This window comes from Ahaetulla prasina, chromosome 1 (assembly GCF_028640845.1).
Source record: "Ahaetulla prasina isolate Xishuangbanna chromosome 1, ASM2864084v1, whole genome shotgun sequence".
Lineage (NCBI taxonomy): Eukaryota > Metazoa > Chordata > Lepidosauria > Squamata > Colubridae > Ahaetulla > Ahaetulla prasina.
The window spans coordinates 342314640-342333486 of NC_080539.1; the positions used below are offsets into that span (position 1 = coordinate 342314640).

Below are 18847 nucleotides of genomic sequence, written 5' to 3' on the forward strand. Positions count from 1 at the left end.
CTATTGCAGGCAAAATATCAACGGAAAACCAGCCAACCAGAATTTAGCATCTATAAAAAGTAATTATCCCAATTTAATTATATGGAGAAGTTTAGAGGTTGTGCAGAGACCCAGATTTAGAGTGCACATAGTGCCTGTCAGGAATACCTTAAAAAGAAAGGTGTTTTTTTTTCCTTGGATTCACCTGCTGCTGAAGAAATTTGCCCTTCTATGCTATACTGCTGTACAACCTTAATCTACAGTATCAAGTACATGATTGTTTTTATCAAAGTGAGTTTTCTTCATAGGCTACTAGAATGCTCACAGCTTCTAGCAGAATTCAAGATCCTAGTAAACCATAGCATGGGTTCTTTTCAGCTGATCAGCCAGCTGGCTGAATCCTGCTGGTCCAGCTCTGCGATTGCAGCCTCTCCATAAAACAACCTTTCATTCTCCCTCTTTGAACTTCTTTTTTTTTTTAAAGTTTTATTTTAACATTCATATCCAATAACATATTTAATGTACCATCATATACAATTAATCGGACCTGCCCGGTCACCACCCCCTTCCTTTAACTCTCTTCCCTTCTTTACCTTCTTCTACTTTCCACAACCATCTTCCCCTTCTCTTATCTACCTCCTCTCCTCCTTCCTCCCTACTCCTTTCTTCTCCCTCTTCTATCCCTCTTCCTTCCTTTCCTCTTCCTCCTCTTCTCTTTCCTACCTCCTTCTCTCTTCTACTTCCTTCCTTCCCATCATTCTGAAATGGTAGCCAGGCAGCTCCGATCTTACATTGATTATACATCTTCAATCATCTCTGTACATTAACCATCAATCCATTTTCTACCTCATCCCCCTCCCCTCCCTTCCCTCCTCCCCCACCCGCCGGGACTTCCCAGAACCGAATACAGGGTATAAAACTAACAGTCAAAAATTAAAATATAACACAAATCATAATCCATAGTCACTCCTTAAAACCTCGACTCCCCGATCTCAGAAATTTCCAATTGAGTTCGTATTTGTTCTTCATTAAAGTACATAGTTTTTAATATCCAACCTTCATCAATCAGTACCAAAACAACGTTCCATCTTCCAATATTCACCAAGGATTCTTCTGAAATGTCTTTCTTCCTTAAGCAGTCTCTCAAGAATAGTTCATATTTCCAACTTAATTTCTTAAATTTTACTGTCCAACCTCCAAAGATAAACAATAATCCATCTTTTCATATCTTTGGTATCATTTACATACATCAAATCAGATTACAAATATTATTATTAATCCTATATTATCTCCACAATATATCAATTGTAATAATTAAAATCTTCACTTTACCTTACTTATATCAAATAATATTATTAAAATTACACCTATAACTTATCCAAAATATATCAGTTATAACAATTAAATTCTAGTTAATCATATAACAACATTACATCCATCTCTCAAATATAATATTTAATCCAAATTAAATTTTACTATCTATCCTCCAAAATTAAACAATATTCTATCTTCCTATTCCTTTATACCTCAAATATATCAAATAGTACCCCTAAAATTACACATTTATATCCAAAATAAATCATTTACAAAAATTAACCATAATCATATATAATAAAATTAAAAATTCTCACTCCCCTCATCTTCTATCTTACATATTTTCCACCATCTATTCACCATTCAACTTAAAATCTATCGATAAAGGGTTCCCAATCTTTAATACATTAGTGTAGAAATCTCGTGCTTTAAAAACTGTATTAAGAAAATACTTTCTTCCTTTATAATTCACTGTTAGGCCAGCTGGAATCTAAAATATATCTGATGTTTCTTAAGCTCATCCACTAAAAAGGCAATTCTTTTCTCTTTCTTAACATTTTAGGAGGAATTTCCTTCATCATTATTATATCTTGTCCTCTTTGAACTTCTTAAGCCAATGAAACAGACAGCAGACAGCCAAATGAGCTAATCATGCAGCCCTTAGAATCCGATAAAGGGAAGAATAAGAACTAGCAAGGCCTGGCAGGTGCCATTCCATCAAGTTCTTTGATAAACTCATTTTTTTTAAAAAAAAGCTTAGGTAAATGTAACTAACTGGTTGCGGATAAATCCCATTTTAAAATTTGTTTTATTTTGATGATGTTGAAGCAATTAAAGGGCAGAAATCGTTGCCTGTGGAGATTTAATCTTATTGCTTACAGATCCACCAACTAAAAAGGCTTTGTGCCTAAAACAGGACTAGAATTCACAGTCTCCCGGTTTCTAGCCTTGTGCCTTATCCACTACCCCAAACTGCCTCTCTTGCCAGTAATCCCGCTGCTATTTTAAATGCTGTCCTTTTCAGCAATTCAGCACAGGGTCGACAAATAAAATATCCCATTATGAACTCCTTGATCTTATTAAAAATTGCTGCTGAAGGGATGCCTCACAAGCTTTTTTTAAAATTGTTTTTTTATTGTTCGTTTGTTTGAAATATATGTATGCCACCTATTCATATGACTCCAGGCAGCTTACAATGTTAAAGTTAAAACAACTTTAAGAATTTATCTAGAGTTACAACTACTGGTTCAGTTAAATCTTCCTCCCCAAATGCTTTAGGAAAAAAGACAGATTCTACAGTCCTTTTAGTTTCCTAAAGGATCCAAGGGGCTGAACTAGTCTCATAGTTTAAACTATTCTATTTTGATTACTACAAGGGGCTGCCCTTGAAGACTGAAATTTCAGCGGTAATGTAATGGCAGTCATGGGGCGGAGGGGGGGGGGCTAGGTTTGTTCATGTAACACTTTTGTGTACAAGCTGCTCTGACTTCCGGTTTCTTTCTGGGTACAATTTAAAGTGTTAGCCATCACCTTTAAAGCCATAGATGGAACCAGGTCATATATGATGGGCAAGTTCCTAATCCCTTCCCCTAAATATTGCCATCTAATGGGAGTTAGGAAGCATGCCTTTTCTATGGCAGCCCCTGTCCTATGGAACACTCTCCCCAAAGTCTGGCAAAGCTCTACCTAGTTCCTAGCCTTCCTTAAAGCCTTGGAGATCTGGCCTTCCCCCCAAGTCATTAGGTGACTGCACCTAAAAAAGTATGACTGGGCGCCAGGTTTTTGTTTTTAATGCGTTGGTTTTACAATGTTAATATGGCTCTTGCATTGTTTTAACTTTTGACTGGGAGCCGCCCAGAGTTTGGTTATAAGATTGGTGGCTCTATAAGTATTTTAAACAAATAAATAAATATCCGCAAATGAAGAGGCTGCTGCTGACAGTGCCTTTCTCCAGGTGGTTTCTCCTCCATTTCTCTTAATCAAGAGAAATGATTAACACTCATCAAAGTCCCTCCGTGCTGTGCCTGTCGGACAGGCCTCTGGAGAAGATTGTCCTGAGAGTAACAATCCACCTTCACACTTCTTGCGAGCTGCATTTGTTTTGGCATTTAATTTTGGGGTGATGTTGTTGAGTAACCGATGAAGCTGGCTTCTTTGATATCCGGGGCAGGGTGGGTTGCTAAATGTTTTTTGTATGGCACTTTCATAAAGAGAATTCATTTCTCTGGCTGGAGGGCTAATTTAATGTTCTCTCAGTAAAGTGTGGTAAAGATTATCTCAGTCGCTCCTTAAAAGTAGTTCATCAAAGATGGCAACATTCCAGTGTTCACTACAACAGCTTTTCCTGTGTAGTGAATTAGATTGGAAAGAAAGTTGACAGTTTCCTCTGGAACTGTTCTTTTAACTTTTCTGACAGTGGAAAACAGTTTAAAATATATTATTCAGTTCAGTTCTTATTCCAAACAATGAGATCAACATTTTATTTCTGTGCATCCAAATTTGGGATTTGAGGAATCACAATCAATAAAATCAATAAAAGATTAAAATATATTCAGACAGGTTGGTTAGGCTTAGCTTGGAAAGCAGGTTTGTATCATCAAGTAGTCCTTATTTAATGACTGGCCTCATACAGCAATGATATTGGTTACCCCAATTACAACGGCGATTTTAAAAAAGTAAGTTTGTGACCAATCCTCATTGGCAATTTTTGCAGGTCTGGAAAATAAAGGAGAGGTAAAGTATAATCCGAAGCACGGTCACTGCTTCACTTAGCTGCCATGGTGTTTAACAATTGAGTTGTTGGTCTGAATAGTGTCTGCTAAATGAGGACGTCAATTATTCCCTAGAATGAATAAGGACCATGAGCTATTGAATTGAGAGCTTATTGTTCCTTAATTTCTGAGGTTGTGGGTGACCTGGTACATCTTGTTTAAAAAAATGTTTCACAGAAACAGAGAGCACTAACGCGGTCTCAAGTCCAACCTGATATTCTGATTAATGGACTGGGACTTTCACTTTCCAAATTCCAAGCGTTATGGCCACGAACAAAAGGAGCGGTAGCTGCTGGGGTAACACTGCAAGGTAGCAAATACTACATTCAATCCTATACATCAACACCCCAATCTGCAAATATTAAACTCTGCTGGATTTGTAGATATGGTTGAGTTCCTGCATCTCTGTCCCATTTAATTTTGATGCGTTCATTCATATATTAACAATGCAGTCATTGTTCACATAAAGTCAACAAGTGAAAGCCTCACATCCATATGACTTTCTGAAATGTCATTTGGTCTCCTTGTTTGATTTGGCTGGAAGAAGCAACAGCTTCACCAAGATGCTTCACTATTTGGATATATTATTCCAGTAGTAAATTAGGGACCCAACAGATTAACGTCTGCAAGTGTTTTAGACCAGCGGACACCAACTGGTCCTCTGGCTCGGATACATGCAATGAACGTTTGTGTTGCTGCAGAGAGTCTCCCCTTTGGGGTCTTTTTGTGTGGGTTGGAGGGGGGCAGAAATTCTGACTTGGGGTCTGCTGGTGGGGGGCTTTGGGCAAAGGCTTGAGGGAAGTATTGCTGGTGACAAAGAGTGGAAGGCCTTGTTCCAGTGGGACTGCATCATGGCCTGGAACTGGCTGACCTCTCAGCCCGCTGAGCCTCCAGGTACCTTGCACTCCTGTAGGTCTTCTCTCTGCTTGGAAAACCTATGCTCCTAGTCCTCAGTGAGGTGCTTCTGCTGACCTCCTTCTTGATCAGATCCAATTTGAACTGAGCCAGTTGTTTTGCCAACTTTTTCTCGTGGTGGCTGCTTAGCTCCAGCGACTGCTTCCTGTTGGGGCCCTAAGAAGCCTGGGCGGGCAGGCGAGGAGTGGCTGGCAGGGGAGGGGTGGGTAGAGGCCGGTGAGGCGCCCCTCGACGTGAGTGACATCGATTTGGTCACGCCCACCCAATCACATGACCACCTAGCTACGCTCACCCAGCTGGTCATTAGGCAAATCATATTAGTGATCCGTGGGATTTAAAATTATGAATTTAGTGGTTGGGGACCCCTGTTTTAGACTGTGTTCAGAGAGCCTATGTTGTTTCTCTTACACATTGCATATCACTAAATTAGTTGCCACCAACTCTTGCTGGTCATATTATTCAATATTTTTCTAGTTGGAGAAGCTTTGAATTGAAATTTTAACCTTCTGGTCTTGCCTGAAAACCACACTGGACTTTTGAGTGAAATGCCTCACACTAATGGTTGACAGCAAAGATTATTAGATTAAATTTCATTTTATTTCATTTGACCATAATGACATTTTAAATATAGTTAATACAATCCCTCTTCAGGCATAGATTGAATCATTTCTTCCTTCTAATTAAAAATCAAAGAGATCCTGGCTTGGGGGAAATAAAGAAATTTAGGAGCTTCTGAAACATAATTAAGTAGTAGAATCCTGCTCCAATTTTGGGGTGGAATGACCTAAGAACATGTTGAGGGTTGCCTTGGGGAATAATGGTAGTCCTCGACTTATGACAGGTTGCTTGGCATCCATTTGGATTTATAACAAACTACCCCAGGGCTACTTATGCCCCAAATTTGAAGTTCTAATGCCCTCCCTCTGCAGCCATGTGATCACATGTTGGGTTCTTGGCACAGTTCACATTTACAGCCATTTGCAACATCTTTTTTTTAATTTGAATTTATATCCCGCCCTTCTCCGAAGACTCAGGGCGGCTTACATTGTGTTAAGCAATAGTCTCATCCATTTGTACAAAGTCAGCTTTTATTGCCCCCAACAATCTGGGTCCTCATTTTACCTACCTTATAAAGGATGGAAGGCTGAGTCAACCTTGGGCCTGGTGGGACTTGAACTTGCAGTAATTGCAAGCAGCTGTGTTAATAACAGACTACTTAGCCTGTTGAGCCACCAGGTCACATGTGGTCACATGACCGCAATTCACAATGTTTTTGTGCAGGAGATGGGCATAATCAAGCTTTGACTATGTTATCAGGCTGAAGGTCCTGGGGTCCAAGGACATTTTGCAATCATTCCCTTACTATCATTAATATCATCTTCTCTTGTTCTGGGTGCCTTTTTATAGTTATTTCTTAAATTGTGATTTTTATGTATTTTTTATTAGTTGTTATATGCCACCCAAAGTCACTTTCATGTGAAATGGGCAGCTGTACAAACTAGATAGATAGATAGATAGATAGATAGATAGATGGATGGATGGATGGATGGATGGATGGATGGATGGATGGATGGATGGATGGATGGATGGATGGATGGATGGATGGATAGAAAATAGGCAGACAGACAGACAGAACTGTTGACTCCATTTGAGGGATTGTTACTGTTCAGGGCTGGTACAACATTCTCAAGAAAGAATAGCAGTGGTGGCTCAGGATACTCTTTTGAAGACTCTGGCAGGTTATGTTGCCCTAGGACTGCCAAAACTGGGCTGCAATTGCAGGCAACTGCAAAAAGGCAGTAGAGAGTTCTCTTATACAGTAATGGAGTCTTCTGTATCTCTGCTGCCATCTAGTGGTTGCTTCTAATTAATGGTCACAGAGTCTGCCCACTGCAGTTGTCCAAACTTCTGCCAGCTGCTTCAGGCTATCTATCTACCATCCTCCTATGAGCAACTGCCTAGAAATTTCCATGGCTGTGGACTATTCATGCAGCAGACTATGGCCTGCTTTGCTTTTTTAAAAGATTGAAGGCCATACTGGAGCCTTTCTGTTGTGAGCTCAGAGGCAAATCTCACCCTGGCTTTGACTGGATGCCACTGGCAACAAGAGGCAGCTATTTCTGAACCATAGAAGTAGGGCCAGAGGTGTCCCTGTGGGCAAAAAAATCAAGCTGGCAGCCACAATAGTGCTTCCCTCTTTTTTATGTGGCCACCATCTTCATTTTTTTTACCACATGCTGCAGATTCTTCTGAATAAGTTGTACCAAAAGATAAACACTTAACTCTCTACTCCTCAAATTTCAAGCACCAGCTAAGTTTCCAACAAGCACTGGAAAGTACAGTGGACTGGATTGCTATAGAAATTGTAGTGGATCCATATTTAATCTATATAATAGACTGATCAGCCCTAGTGGCCCAGCAACCGTGGGCAATCCATGACCTGCATGCTGAGTGTATCCAGTTTAAAGAACCCCAACACCCCAAAATCACATTTCAGAAGTAAAATATTGTGGTTTTACATTTTGTTTTCAAAATTAACAGTGGGCATGAGAGAAAGAGTCTACTAGGAGACACCTCCAAATCTCCCTCTGCAGGTCTTTTCCAAAACCTCCCGAATGGTTGCAAACCCCAATCTCTGTTTTGCCATTTTCCCCCCTCCAGGGCTTTAGGGATGGGGTTTAGAACAGGAAATATCTGAGAGTCAAACTACTCTTATTTCCTTTCTTAAAATCTCCCACCTCTCAAATGGCTTGAAATCATTGTTTGTGGGTAATGTTGGACCATTTTTTCAGGATCTGGAGTTTTTGTGGAGAATGGAAGCATCTGTACTTCCCAGAGGATGATGCTCCAATTCTATCCTAAAGCCAATAACCCAACCCCTAAAACAAAATTGAAAAAAAGAGATTATTTTATCTAATCCAGCTACACCATGTCATCACTGAATAATTTTCTATAAAGGCAAAGATATGTGGTCCCTGACCCCTAAATGTTTCCCATCCCTGCAGTATGGGACTCATTCTAAAAACCAGCTGAGTGGTCACTAACCATGCAATTGTCTCAGAAACACATGTGCATAATGCAGCACCAGGGATAGAAAGCCCTCTAAATATATAATATTTTTAATTGCAATCCTGAAATGACTTCAGTTCTTACAGAAGTTGTAGCTTCATAGGGCTGGAAGAGATCTTGGTGTTCTTTGACTGTTAACCCCTTGCCCAATGCAGGAATCCTCATACCATCTCAGACAAATGGCCGTCCAAACTTTTCTCAAAAATCTTCACAGATGGAATACCTACAAATGTAGGTAGACTGTGCCATTGCTTAATAGCTCTCACTCTCACTCAGTTTTCCAAGAACTGGAAAAAGGTGATGCAATCCTTTAAAGCACAAAAGTTGCAACACACAGCTTCACCCTCAGGTACTGGTTGTTCAAACTTCTGCAGCAGTATCTGTCATCTGCAATTCAGATTGTGGCTTGCACATTCCCAAAGCACTAGTATGATGCCACAGACTAGCTTGAAACATCCTTAAATCTCTTTATAATCTTGTATATGGAATATCATACCCATAAATGGATGGAGAACATGGAATTGAGGATTGTCTCAATTGATTATGGGCATTTCTACAAGTTCAACAGTTTGATTCAGTGCCTTCTACCAGCAAAAAATCCAAAACACAGTTTTAAATTGCTGTAATTTCTATTTAATTGTCCATATTTCCTGTTCCCAACAGCCCTGTATTTCCCATTCCTAATATCAGCCAAATGCAGAAGGTCCTAAGACACAAAAAAATAAGTACAGCAAATGTTTATACGGACTTTTGGAAAATACAAGATCTTAAAATGTGCCTTTCCCTTAGGACAGGAAAAAGGTGATTCATTTTTCAGTTAGCAGAACTGTTTTCACTCTGGTAAGGGAGCCCATTCCAATCATTAAAATACAGCATTTATGAGAATAAATAAATAAATAAATCATATTTATTTCAGAGCAAATAATTTCGCCATCGCTATGCAAGGATGCTGTACAATAGTACTGGCCTAGTATGAAGCTTAACGCCATATCAACGGTTTTATCCTTCTACGTTGGTGTTGCTAACATAATTTGGCAGCTGCATTTCCAGGGGTGTGTTTGTCAGCTGAAGAAGACAAAGTGTTTATTTTCAGGTGGTTAAATTTAACACATCATTGGAAGTTGAGTGGTTTGGAATTACAGAAAATATAATTTGAAGCAAAGATTTGCTATAGTTTAGGAACTATTTTCAATAGAATTTATTCTAGATACTGTATAAATGGTAATATAAGAATTTGACATATACATATTGGTCAATGGGTCTTATTAGGGTGTATGAATTCAACCAAGGTCTCGAGATTTTAACAAGGTCTTTAAATTGGAGAGTTTAAGAAGTGATGCTAGGATTTTCAGCCTGAAACAGTCTGTACTGCTTTATATCACTATAATACTTTGTTCTATCATAAACATGTAAAGTTACCAGTGTTTCTCACTATCTTAATCTCAGAAACTAATATTTATGTCCCTCTAACCAAAGCCAAATATTGAAGAAACTAAATAGCTAAATAAACTCAGTTAAGAAGAGATGTGGGAACAAGGACTTGCAGCTATTAAAAGTCAAGAAAGCAATGCCAATATTTTTAAAAAGTGACCTGTTAACAAATCTGAGTAATAAACTCAAGCAGTTCTGGTGCTTGAGTTATTGTATTAAGGTGCAAGGTTTTAAATAGACACGTATAAACCTGGCCTGGATTTCCATCTAAAGTTTATTTGCATAGAGCTGAATATAAGATTTCTGGGGTTTTCTTTTTTCTTTATTCCCAGTTTGATTATTCCTTGAGATTGATGATCTTTTAGTGCATTTTTGGTTTCACTTAAAGTACTACATGTTTTCAACTTTCTTCATAATACATCTCTTTCAGTCTTTGTCCTTATAGTCTTTATGTAAAGATGTTTGTTGGAATGAATGAAATATTCTAACAGTATCATAGTCTGTTCTTGAAGAATTTCATTGCACTTTTCTGTGGTCATGTGATTACCATTTGCAACCTTCCCAGTTAGTTTCCAACATGCAAAGTCAATGGGGGAAGCCAGATTCACTTAATAACACCAGCCACAATTATCATAAAACAGGGGTCTCCATCCTTGGCAACTTTAAGACTTGTGGACTTCAATTCCCAGAATTCCTCAGCCAGCAAAGCTGGGAGTTGAAGTCCACAAGTCTTAAAGTTGTCAAGGTTGGAGACCCCTGTCATAAAATCAAGCCCCACTCACTTAACGAGTGCATCACTTAGCCACATAAATTGCAGTCCTAGTTGTGGTCATAAGTTGAGTACTACCTGTATTATGCAGGTAAGAAAGAAGCTACAATGGGTATTGCAGTTCTGCAGTTAAAGAAGTTATTTGGTGGTAGAGAAATTGTAGTCACTGGAGACAGATCATATTCCATCAAATATGAGAAAAGCCATTAGAAAAAGATATCAACTACAGACTCAGCAAATAAGCCTCTGAAAATCAATTTATTGCCAATCCATCTTCAATTCAGATACATCATGTTTTAAATATATAGTTAATGTATTTACTCTTTGTAAGTTGTCTTGGAAGCGCTTTGCTCTGGTAGGCAGTACAGAAATACTTTAAGTAGATCATTTGATTAATTTTTGGAAACCTATGGAGATTTTTTGTCCATGACTCTTGTTTTCTAAAAGAAAGAGCCCCTTTCAAGAATGGATTTGAATGCCAGTGAGTGTTTTCTTGAGCATTTACTGCCCATTCACAATTGCACATGCTCCTTTCAAGCCAGTTTTCTTTCCTTGCCTCCTTCCCTGGCTCCTCACCTTTATACATTTTGGAGCCAGATTAGACATAATGCAGGGGGTCTCCAACCTTGGCAACTTTAAGACTTGAGGACTTCAACTCCCAGAATTCCTCAGCCAGCTTTGCTTTGTGGAGGAATTCTGGGAGTTGACGTCCACAAGTCTTAAAGTTGCCAAGGTTGAAGACCCCTGACATAATGGACCACTGTTTTCTTAACAAGCCATCAGGTGCTTCAAGAAGCATCTTCTTTTATGAGTACAAGCAAGGCTTTTGTCCAGACTGAGTACAAATTGTGGTCATCCATGAAACACCTTTTTTCACAACATGACTCAGTCCATACAATCAAAGGCCATCACCATCTCCATGCCCATAACTCAGTATTTCTTACTTGGCAACATGGCTAGCTGGGGAATTTTAGGAATTGAACTCTACCTGTCTTAAAGTTGCCACGGCTGAGAAACACTATCATAACCAATGAATAAAGTAGGCTGAGGTCCAGGCATTCTAAAAAAGCAGAGGTAGTAAAATATTGTTTATTGTCAAGTGGAAAGCCCATAGCTGTAGACTAGACCAGACATTTGAAGGACCATCTTGGAAGATGAGAATAACAACATTTCCCTATCATGGTACAAAAATATACATGGCTATCTTGCATTATACATTGTAAGCCGCCCTGAGTCTTCGGAGAAGGGCGGGGTATAAATGTAAACAAAAAAAAAAAATCACCAGAAAGGATGCTTTATCTTTATTTCAATCATCTTCCTAGTTCTGCAGAAACAATTCAGGATGGGAGGGAAGAACATCCTGGGAGTTATAATGTGGGGCAAAGACTATTATTAGGAGCCAGGAAGTTGCTGTGCATATTAAGTGTAAGACCACTATGCAATTTACAGTGTCCATATTTAAACTGGCCACATGGGAACCAAACTCAAAATACCATTGACTGTTGAGAATGGAATGGTTAATGCTTCGTGTTCTGCTACCTTGGTGCCTTTTACCTTTGTAATAATCCTTCTCCTGAGGCTGTTTATATTTGCTTCTCTTCCTCTGTATTCAGCACATGCTCTTAATTGCAACCTTATAATAAATACCTATGCCTCTTTCTATGGGTAAAAAGTGCTGATGCATACAAGGTGCTAATATTAGATTCTAATATTAGTTTTATGTGGTGGAATGATTCACAATATAAACATAGATCTTAAATTGAGTGTATATCCAGCTTTAAAGTACCCTGGGCAGAATACACAGCATCATTTGATTAATTCATCAGCAAAAAAGAAGAAATGCGAAAAAGAAACTAGAAATAAATGAACTGGCATTCAAATAGTATATTCAGTTGCAAGTGTGGAAATAATTGCTATAATTTAAATTAAGATACTACAACTAAGAGTTGGCTTGTTATTTCTCTAGAAAGCATCTACTCTAGGCAAAAGGCTAGGCACAATTACTAGATAAAGGAGAATATCTTTAGGGTTGAAATGAGGGGATCTGTCACAAATATCACCGAGAACCACCCACAAATACGGAAGAAACATGTTCATGTTTTGAGATAATCAGAAAAGGCCCTTCTCTTTTTCCTTAGCTTAAATGAGTGCATTTATTAATGACACATTTATTTATTTATTTATTTATTTATTTATCAAATTTTTATACCACCCTTCTCCCGAAGAGAAAAGTCCCCTAGCTATAGAATAAGAGATGACTGGCACCTTAGTTGCATTCTACTATTTGGTAAAGTAGATCCAGAATATCCACTGGAACCTGTCTCTTGGGTCGCATATAAAATCAAGTGAAATCACTATAATTTTGTCAGATTTAACACAAAAATGCCAAGATTTCATGAGATCCAAACTTTATTATTGCATACACATTGTAAAAATTACTTTTTACAAATAGAATACAGAATTTTTAATAGTGATTGATATAGTATTAACTTTCTTGAGGCATTTAGAGATTGTACTGTTATATTTTAAATCTTTGCTATTTAGTGTATCCCATCCTTACAACCTTTTGAAGGTGACGCATTCAGGAATATCCAAATTAAAATCAATAAGCTATTTGGTATAAAACAATGCAGGATGAATAGGAAGCATCAGCAAATAGACAAGATACATTAAGATATTTCTCCATAACTTGTGCTTTCGTTTGAGCTAATTTCCATATTCTCCAAGAACCCAATTTACACTCATAACTCCCTCATGGTTGAGATGGTGCTTTGGTTTATAGATTAAAAATATGTATACATTTCTTCCTCTCCAAATTCATCTGGAGTGGTTAGCTTCAATTTGTACTGCTATGTAGTTGACAGGAAGTGAAAAGTGAAGACAAAAATAATGAGATTCCTCAAAAACATACATCAAGAAATGACATTTATTGACATTACATAATGTATTCTGATTGCAGCATTTAATATTTGTATAATTTAAAATGTGCTTAATGGAACAGAAGAACATACACACACTTTTCCTCCTCTTTGGTCTACCTACTTGTGCTTTGCTAAATTTACTTTTATGTATACGTATATATGTATATGGCACACATGAAGACAAGAAGCATGCTTAAAAATAGTTGATTGTTGGGGGCAGATAGCTTCATACTTTTATTTCCAGCAAAATAAAGTTGTTTTCCTTTATCAAAGGGTTTTGATTTTAAAACCAAAGAAGATTTTAACAGCTGAAGCTGCTTTTTCTTTCTTTAACACAGATCTTCTTAATCATATTTCCAGGTACTTTGTAAGATTAATTATAATTTGTACATTCATATTTCATTTGGGGGCACTATTTTTACTGGAAAGACCAGATAATTATATAAAGTAAAGTGATAAATCTAGGCACTAAATAATAAATGCCTTTATGGCTGGCAGACTTCCAGAGGCTCAAGAAAATTGTTTCTGATGCTAGCTTGGAGCTGCAAAGATAAAAAGCAACATATTCAGCTGGGGAATAGCGTTCTTCTTTGTCGGTCAAAAGTTGGACAGGACTGTTCTAAAGTAATGGCATTAGCTATGCTAGTCACAAGCCATGTTGCCCCTGGAAGAATTTGCTGCTTTGATTTAAATAGGGCTCTTGTCAGAAGTAGGAGAGGTCTAAGACATATGCTATAAAATTGAAATTGTACAATTGTACAACCTACCTATAAGGAAATAATAAAGCATCTATAGACTACATCTCCTTGTCCTTTTGACAACAGAATAACTTCTATGAGATAGTATTATTCACCCTGGCTAAAAAAGCTGCCAGCAATAAAATTCCAAGGAAGGCACCCATAAGAGCTGCATTTCTGGTATTTCTGGATTTTATTTTTTTAAAAAGCAGGTTGCACAAGATATTTTTAAAAATTTGGGCAGCAGAATTAATTCTCTTTCACCATTTGTTCTGCTTCAGATCAAGTGGATTCCAGCGATATCCTAGCTCAATGGTTCTCAATCGTTTTCTTCACCATGGACCCCCTTTTAAATATCTTTTGTGGCCGAGGATCATGGCCATGGACCACCAAGACTTAACTCAAGAGTTAAACCGTAACATTTCTTCAAACCTTCGTGGACCTCCTGTGAGGATATCACAGATGCCCAGTGGTCCGTGGACCACAAGTTGAGAACCACTGTCCCAGTTGAAACATATACATTCCTGTAGGAATAACCTGTTCATCCGATGTATGACTTTTTAAGTTCATTTCTTGCCTTTATAGCACATCAATCTATATTTTTAACAAGAAAAAAATCACTTTTAAAAATACGATAATGAAAAATGACTCCAAAGGCAGGACATCTCCAATGTCAAAAAGCTGACCAAACACAGACCTGATGAAACTGTCCCCAAGAGAATGACTGGGGACAGTTTGGTATGCTTGGTTCGGAAGTTAATTTGGGAATACACCATAGGGAAAAATCTGGGAAAACCAAAGTTAAGGTCAACAAAGAACTGTTAGTTTTTCCCTTTATGTGTAACAATGTCTCTGGCAGAAAGTTTGTAAGTGCAAATAGAGTTTTATTTCAAAATGAAACCACAATAACAAGCCCTTGTTACAAGGCTTTTTGTACAAAATCTATATCAACAGGTAAATGCTAGGGGGGGGAAGCTTAATTGCTCTTTACTGTAGAATCATATCTACAATTGATGTTCCACACAATTCCATCTTATACTTAACTGTTTCTCCAATGTATGAGAAAAGATAGATTCCATTAAGACATTTATAACTGAAAATTAAAGCTGTGTCTAAAAGAATCTTTATCTGTTCATCTAGATCAGTGTTTCTCAACTTGGCCACTTGAAGATATGTGAATTCCCAGAATTTCCCAGCCAGCATGAGAAACACTGATCTAGATATTAGCACCCTCAAGTAGCTTATTTCTATTCTACTGAAACTCTCATGTCTGTAACTTTAATTGGGTCAAACAGTGGGGTCTGTTCATAATTTTGAACCAAAAATTCAACAATTTGAAACTTCAGATGAGCTAGTTTACAGAATCTAATGAGAGTTCCATGGGATTGAAATTTGGCAAATGTGTGGTTGTTTCAGTGCTGCCATGCTACTGCCCAAAAGTTCAGTAGATCTGTGCCACCCTAGCCCTTCAGAGGCCAGGTAGACTGCAGGGGGACAGTCAGTAGCAGTCGAGCCAGAAGAAAATCAGAAGTTGCTTTTTTGGTCTGAGAAATACCTAGAATAGCAGTAACAAACGTTATCAACTGCTTTCTACAGATTCTATGTTATAAATTAATTTTCCGTTTTCCTTTTCTAAAACAAAGATTAGAAAGGAAAAGCCATATACTCTCTCTCTCTCTCTCTCTCTTCTTTTTATTCCCATCCTTAAATACTTCTCACTCTCTTCATTTAAGATTTCAATAGATTTGGTGCCTAAGTAGGCGTTTCCTTTTTCATCTCCTTGTATTGTTTCCTTAATTTCCATTTTTCAGACCTCAGAGACACAAAGTTGGTCATAAGCATGCCTTTCGACTGATGGATTTGTGGCTGGTTCTATAGCAACAAACAAAAGCATGAGTCAGAAACTGGCAGGGAGCTATAAACACATTTTTTTCTCTCTGACATTGCCCAGAGTTTGCTTAATTTCTAAGAGGTGCTATTGCTGCATAACAGTCAGTTAAGTGGGGTCTGTTCACACTTCTGAATTATGGATCTGTTTCAAAAAAATAGTGCTGACCCTGGTAATCCACAGAAGGTTAGACAATCATTCATTTATTAGTCCTCAAAAATGTTGCAAAACACTATGCTGCTTTTTCTAGTAGATGCAGCCCTTATTGGAACTAGGCAGTGCCTTGGATTCAATCTCTGAAACAGGTCTAAAGAACATGCGGTCTGCCAAGCAGTCTCCTGATGCTTTTTTTAAAAACCAATAAAATTACCACCACTGTTGCCACCAGCCCAAAAGATGCACTGCTGAACAGCTCCAATGTCTCACTGCTACTGTTGACTCCAGCACTGCTAGACGCCAAATTATTATTATTATTATTATTATTTATTGAATTTTTATACCGCCCTTCTCCCGAAGGACTCAAGGCGGTGTACAGCCGGAGATAAAATACAAAATATGTACAATTAAAACAAATTAAAACATATCAAAATTACAAAAACGGCTAATAATTAAAATTAAATTTAAAATATTTAAGAATATTAATAAAACCCCAATTTAAAATCAAACTATTATGCCAGTCCCGCTTGAATAAATAAGTATGTTTTTAGCTCACGATGGAAGGTCCGAAGATCAGGCACTTGACGTAGGCCAGGGGGGAGTTCATTCCAGAGCGTTGATGCTCCCACAGAGAAGGCCCTACTCCTGGGGGCCGCCAGCCGCCAGCCGACACTGTTTGGCGGACGGCACCCTGAATGTCTCTATGACGTACGGGTTGAGGCATAGAGCAGCAGGCGGTCTCGTAATCACTGTTTGGTGCACCTAGTGTTCCTTTTCGGCTCAGAATTTTTAATTTATCAACGTGGCGTTTTCCCCCTCTATAAATTGTGCAGGTCTGCTCTAGAAGGTGATTCAAAGCACATAGGAATGCAAACATAATACTAGTCTGAAACACCTCAAAGTAGCTCATACTAATCCCAGGGAAAAGGCATGGCTGTGTTCCCATACCTGTATTTTCCAGAATACTTTTGGACAATCAGATCTAAGGCCCTGCAAGGCCCTAAATACCCTCTTGAGGTGTAGTCCAACTTTGGGAATAAGCTGAATCTGCTGCACCTTTCTATCCTACAGTTACTAAAAACATGAGGTGAGAGTCTAGACCAGGGGTATTAAACTCATGGCCCATGGGCCAAATGCGTCATGCACTGGCCATGCCCACACCCAGTTTAGCAAAGGGGGAAAAGGTCATGATACGTCACATGATGACGCCGTGACAATGCAAGTTTGACACCCCTGGTTTAGACCCTGTGAATTATTGTGTTAATGCAATTCAGAATTTTGTACACAAACCTGGTTGCAGGTTTCTGGATTTGATATAACAGGAAATAGGACTAAGCATGTACTACATTTGCAAACAAAATGTAAGAAAGGCTTCAGGCTCATAGGAAGCATTTTAATCAATCTTTGAGTATGCATGTCAGGGAATACAAGTGCTCTGGATTCAATCTCTACAAGGTCTCTGCTTGTCTAAAATGAGAAAATTAAGTAGGTCACATTCTGGATTTAGCTGCTCCAGTTTTCTCTGCAGTAACACCTTATCACTGGAACTCTCTGTACAAGGAAGCTTATATAGTTATTTGTCATTTAGGAAATTTGTTTAGGTCCTTTCTTCAATTTCAATGGTTGCTTTTATCTCTGGCATTTGGAATAAACTTTGTCATACTGTGATATGAATTATTGTTTGTTATTGATTTTTGGTTCTTTGTCAAAAAGTAGAATCTTCGTTCTATGTATGCAGTTTAGGTATTTATTTGGATGTTTCATTATTTTGCCAACTAGAGAATTTTACTATGATGTAGATGGGATGTATTGAGATAGACTTTTCAATTAATAATTAAAAAAATCTATAGTAAGACCAACAACACTTGCATGATGAAAAAGCTCTCCTTACTAATTAAAATGTCATGATAGATCATGTTGAATTTTTTTAAAAAAAACCCATAGCTCCATCCCTATCTTTGAAGGTCAAAGGACTTAGCTCAGGGGTGTCAAACTCGTGGCCTCACCTCGTCATATGACGTATGACCATTTTTACCCCTTTGCTAAACCAGGTGGGAGTGGGTGTGACCAGCGTGTGATGCATCTGGCCCACAGGCCATGAGTTTGACACCCTGACTTAGCTGGTCTGCAACCCTATGTTGCAATAACAAAAACTAACACCTGCTTACAGCTCTGTCTCAGTGTTTCCATCCTTATGGTATCATTCATTGCTAGTCCTATGCCCGTCTTCTTCCTAAGTGCAACTCATTTACTTGGTGGATTAGTTGCAGATGAATGTCTAATGATGTCTGTACCTGGTAGGAAGCCCTGACTCTGTGCTGCCAGGTGATCACATTCTTTCCACCTCCACTCAACATAGACAAGCAACTTATCTGATCTGTAGGGCTAGATCATTGGCAGCAAGCAATGAACATTTCAAGTCCCACCAACTTTGGCATTTGGCCCCTCTCTGCAAATTAAATGCCTCTGGTGCCAACGGTTGATGTTCCTAAGCTCACTTGTTCCTAAATATACTTTGGAATCGTGTATTTTGATGCGGGAGAGGAATGCATCAGTTTTGATTTTGCTTGCTTACTTGGTAAATGTGAAGTAAGAAAACAAAAAAAATGAAGCAACAAAGGGATGGTTCCCTTAGTACTGGATTAATTGGGATTGATTGATCCACCCACCAGTTGACTGTCATATTGTCATATTTTCCTTGTATTTATTTACACATTTGTTGTCATTAGTCCCTAACTTTTTCAAGCCATTTTCTTTAGAAACTCAGCAGAGAAGCTTCAGGATTTATTTTTTTAAAAACATAAGGAATAGAACTATTTCAAATAGATAACACTTTAACCAAGTTCTACCCCTATCAGCTTCTTATTTAGCAAAGCAAAATATAGTGAGAAATGTTA

The 18847-nt window shown here is 38.2% G+C and overlaps 1 protein-coding gene across 2 annotated transcripts in view; it reads left to right on the forward strand.

Moving 5' to 3' along the window:
- The window catches only part of LOC131187968 (protein AHNAK2-like), a 62403-nt gene that overhangs the window by 4563 nt on the left and 38993 nt on the right, over positions 1-18847 (forward strand). Inside the window, exon 1 of one of the 2 annotated variants that reach the window (XM_058162838.1) lies at positions 14400-14456. The exons of the other annotated variant lie outside the window; for it this stretch is intronic. The gene's annotated coding sequence lies outside the window, so the exon portion shown is untranslated. Of the gene's footprint in view, positions 1-14399; positions 14457-18847 lie in introns of those variants that run through there. 2 annotated transcript variants of the gene reach the window in all.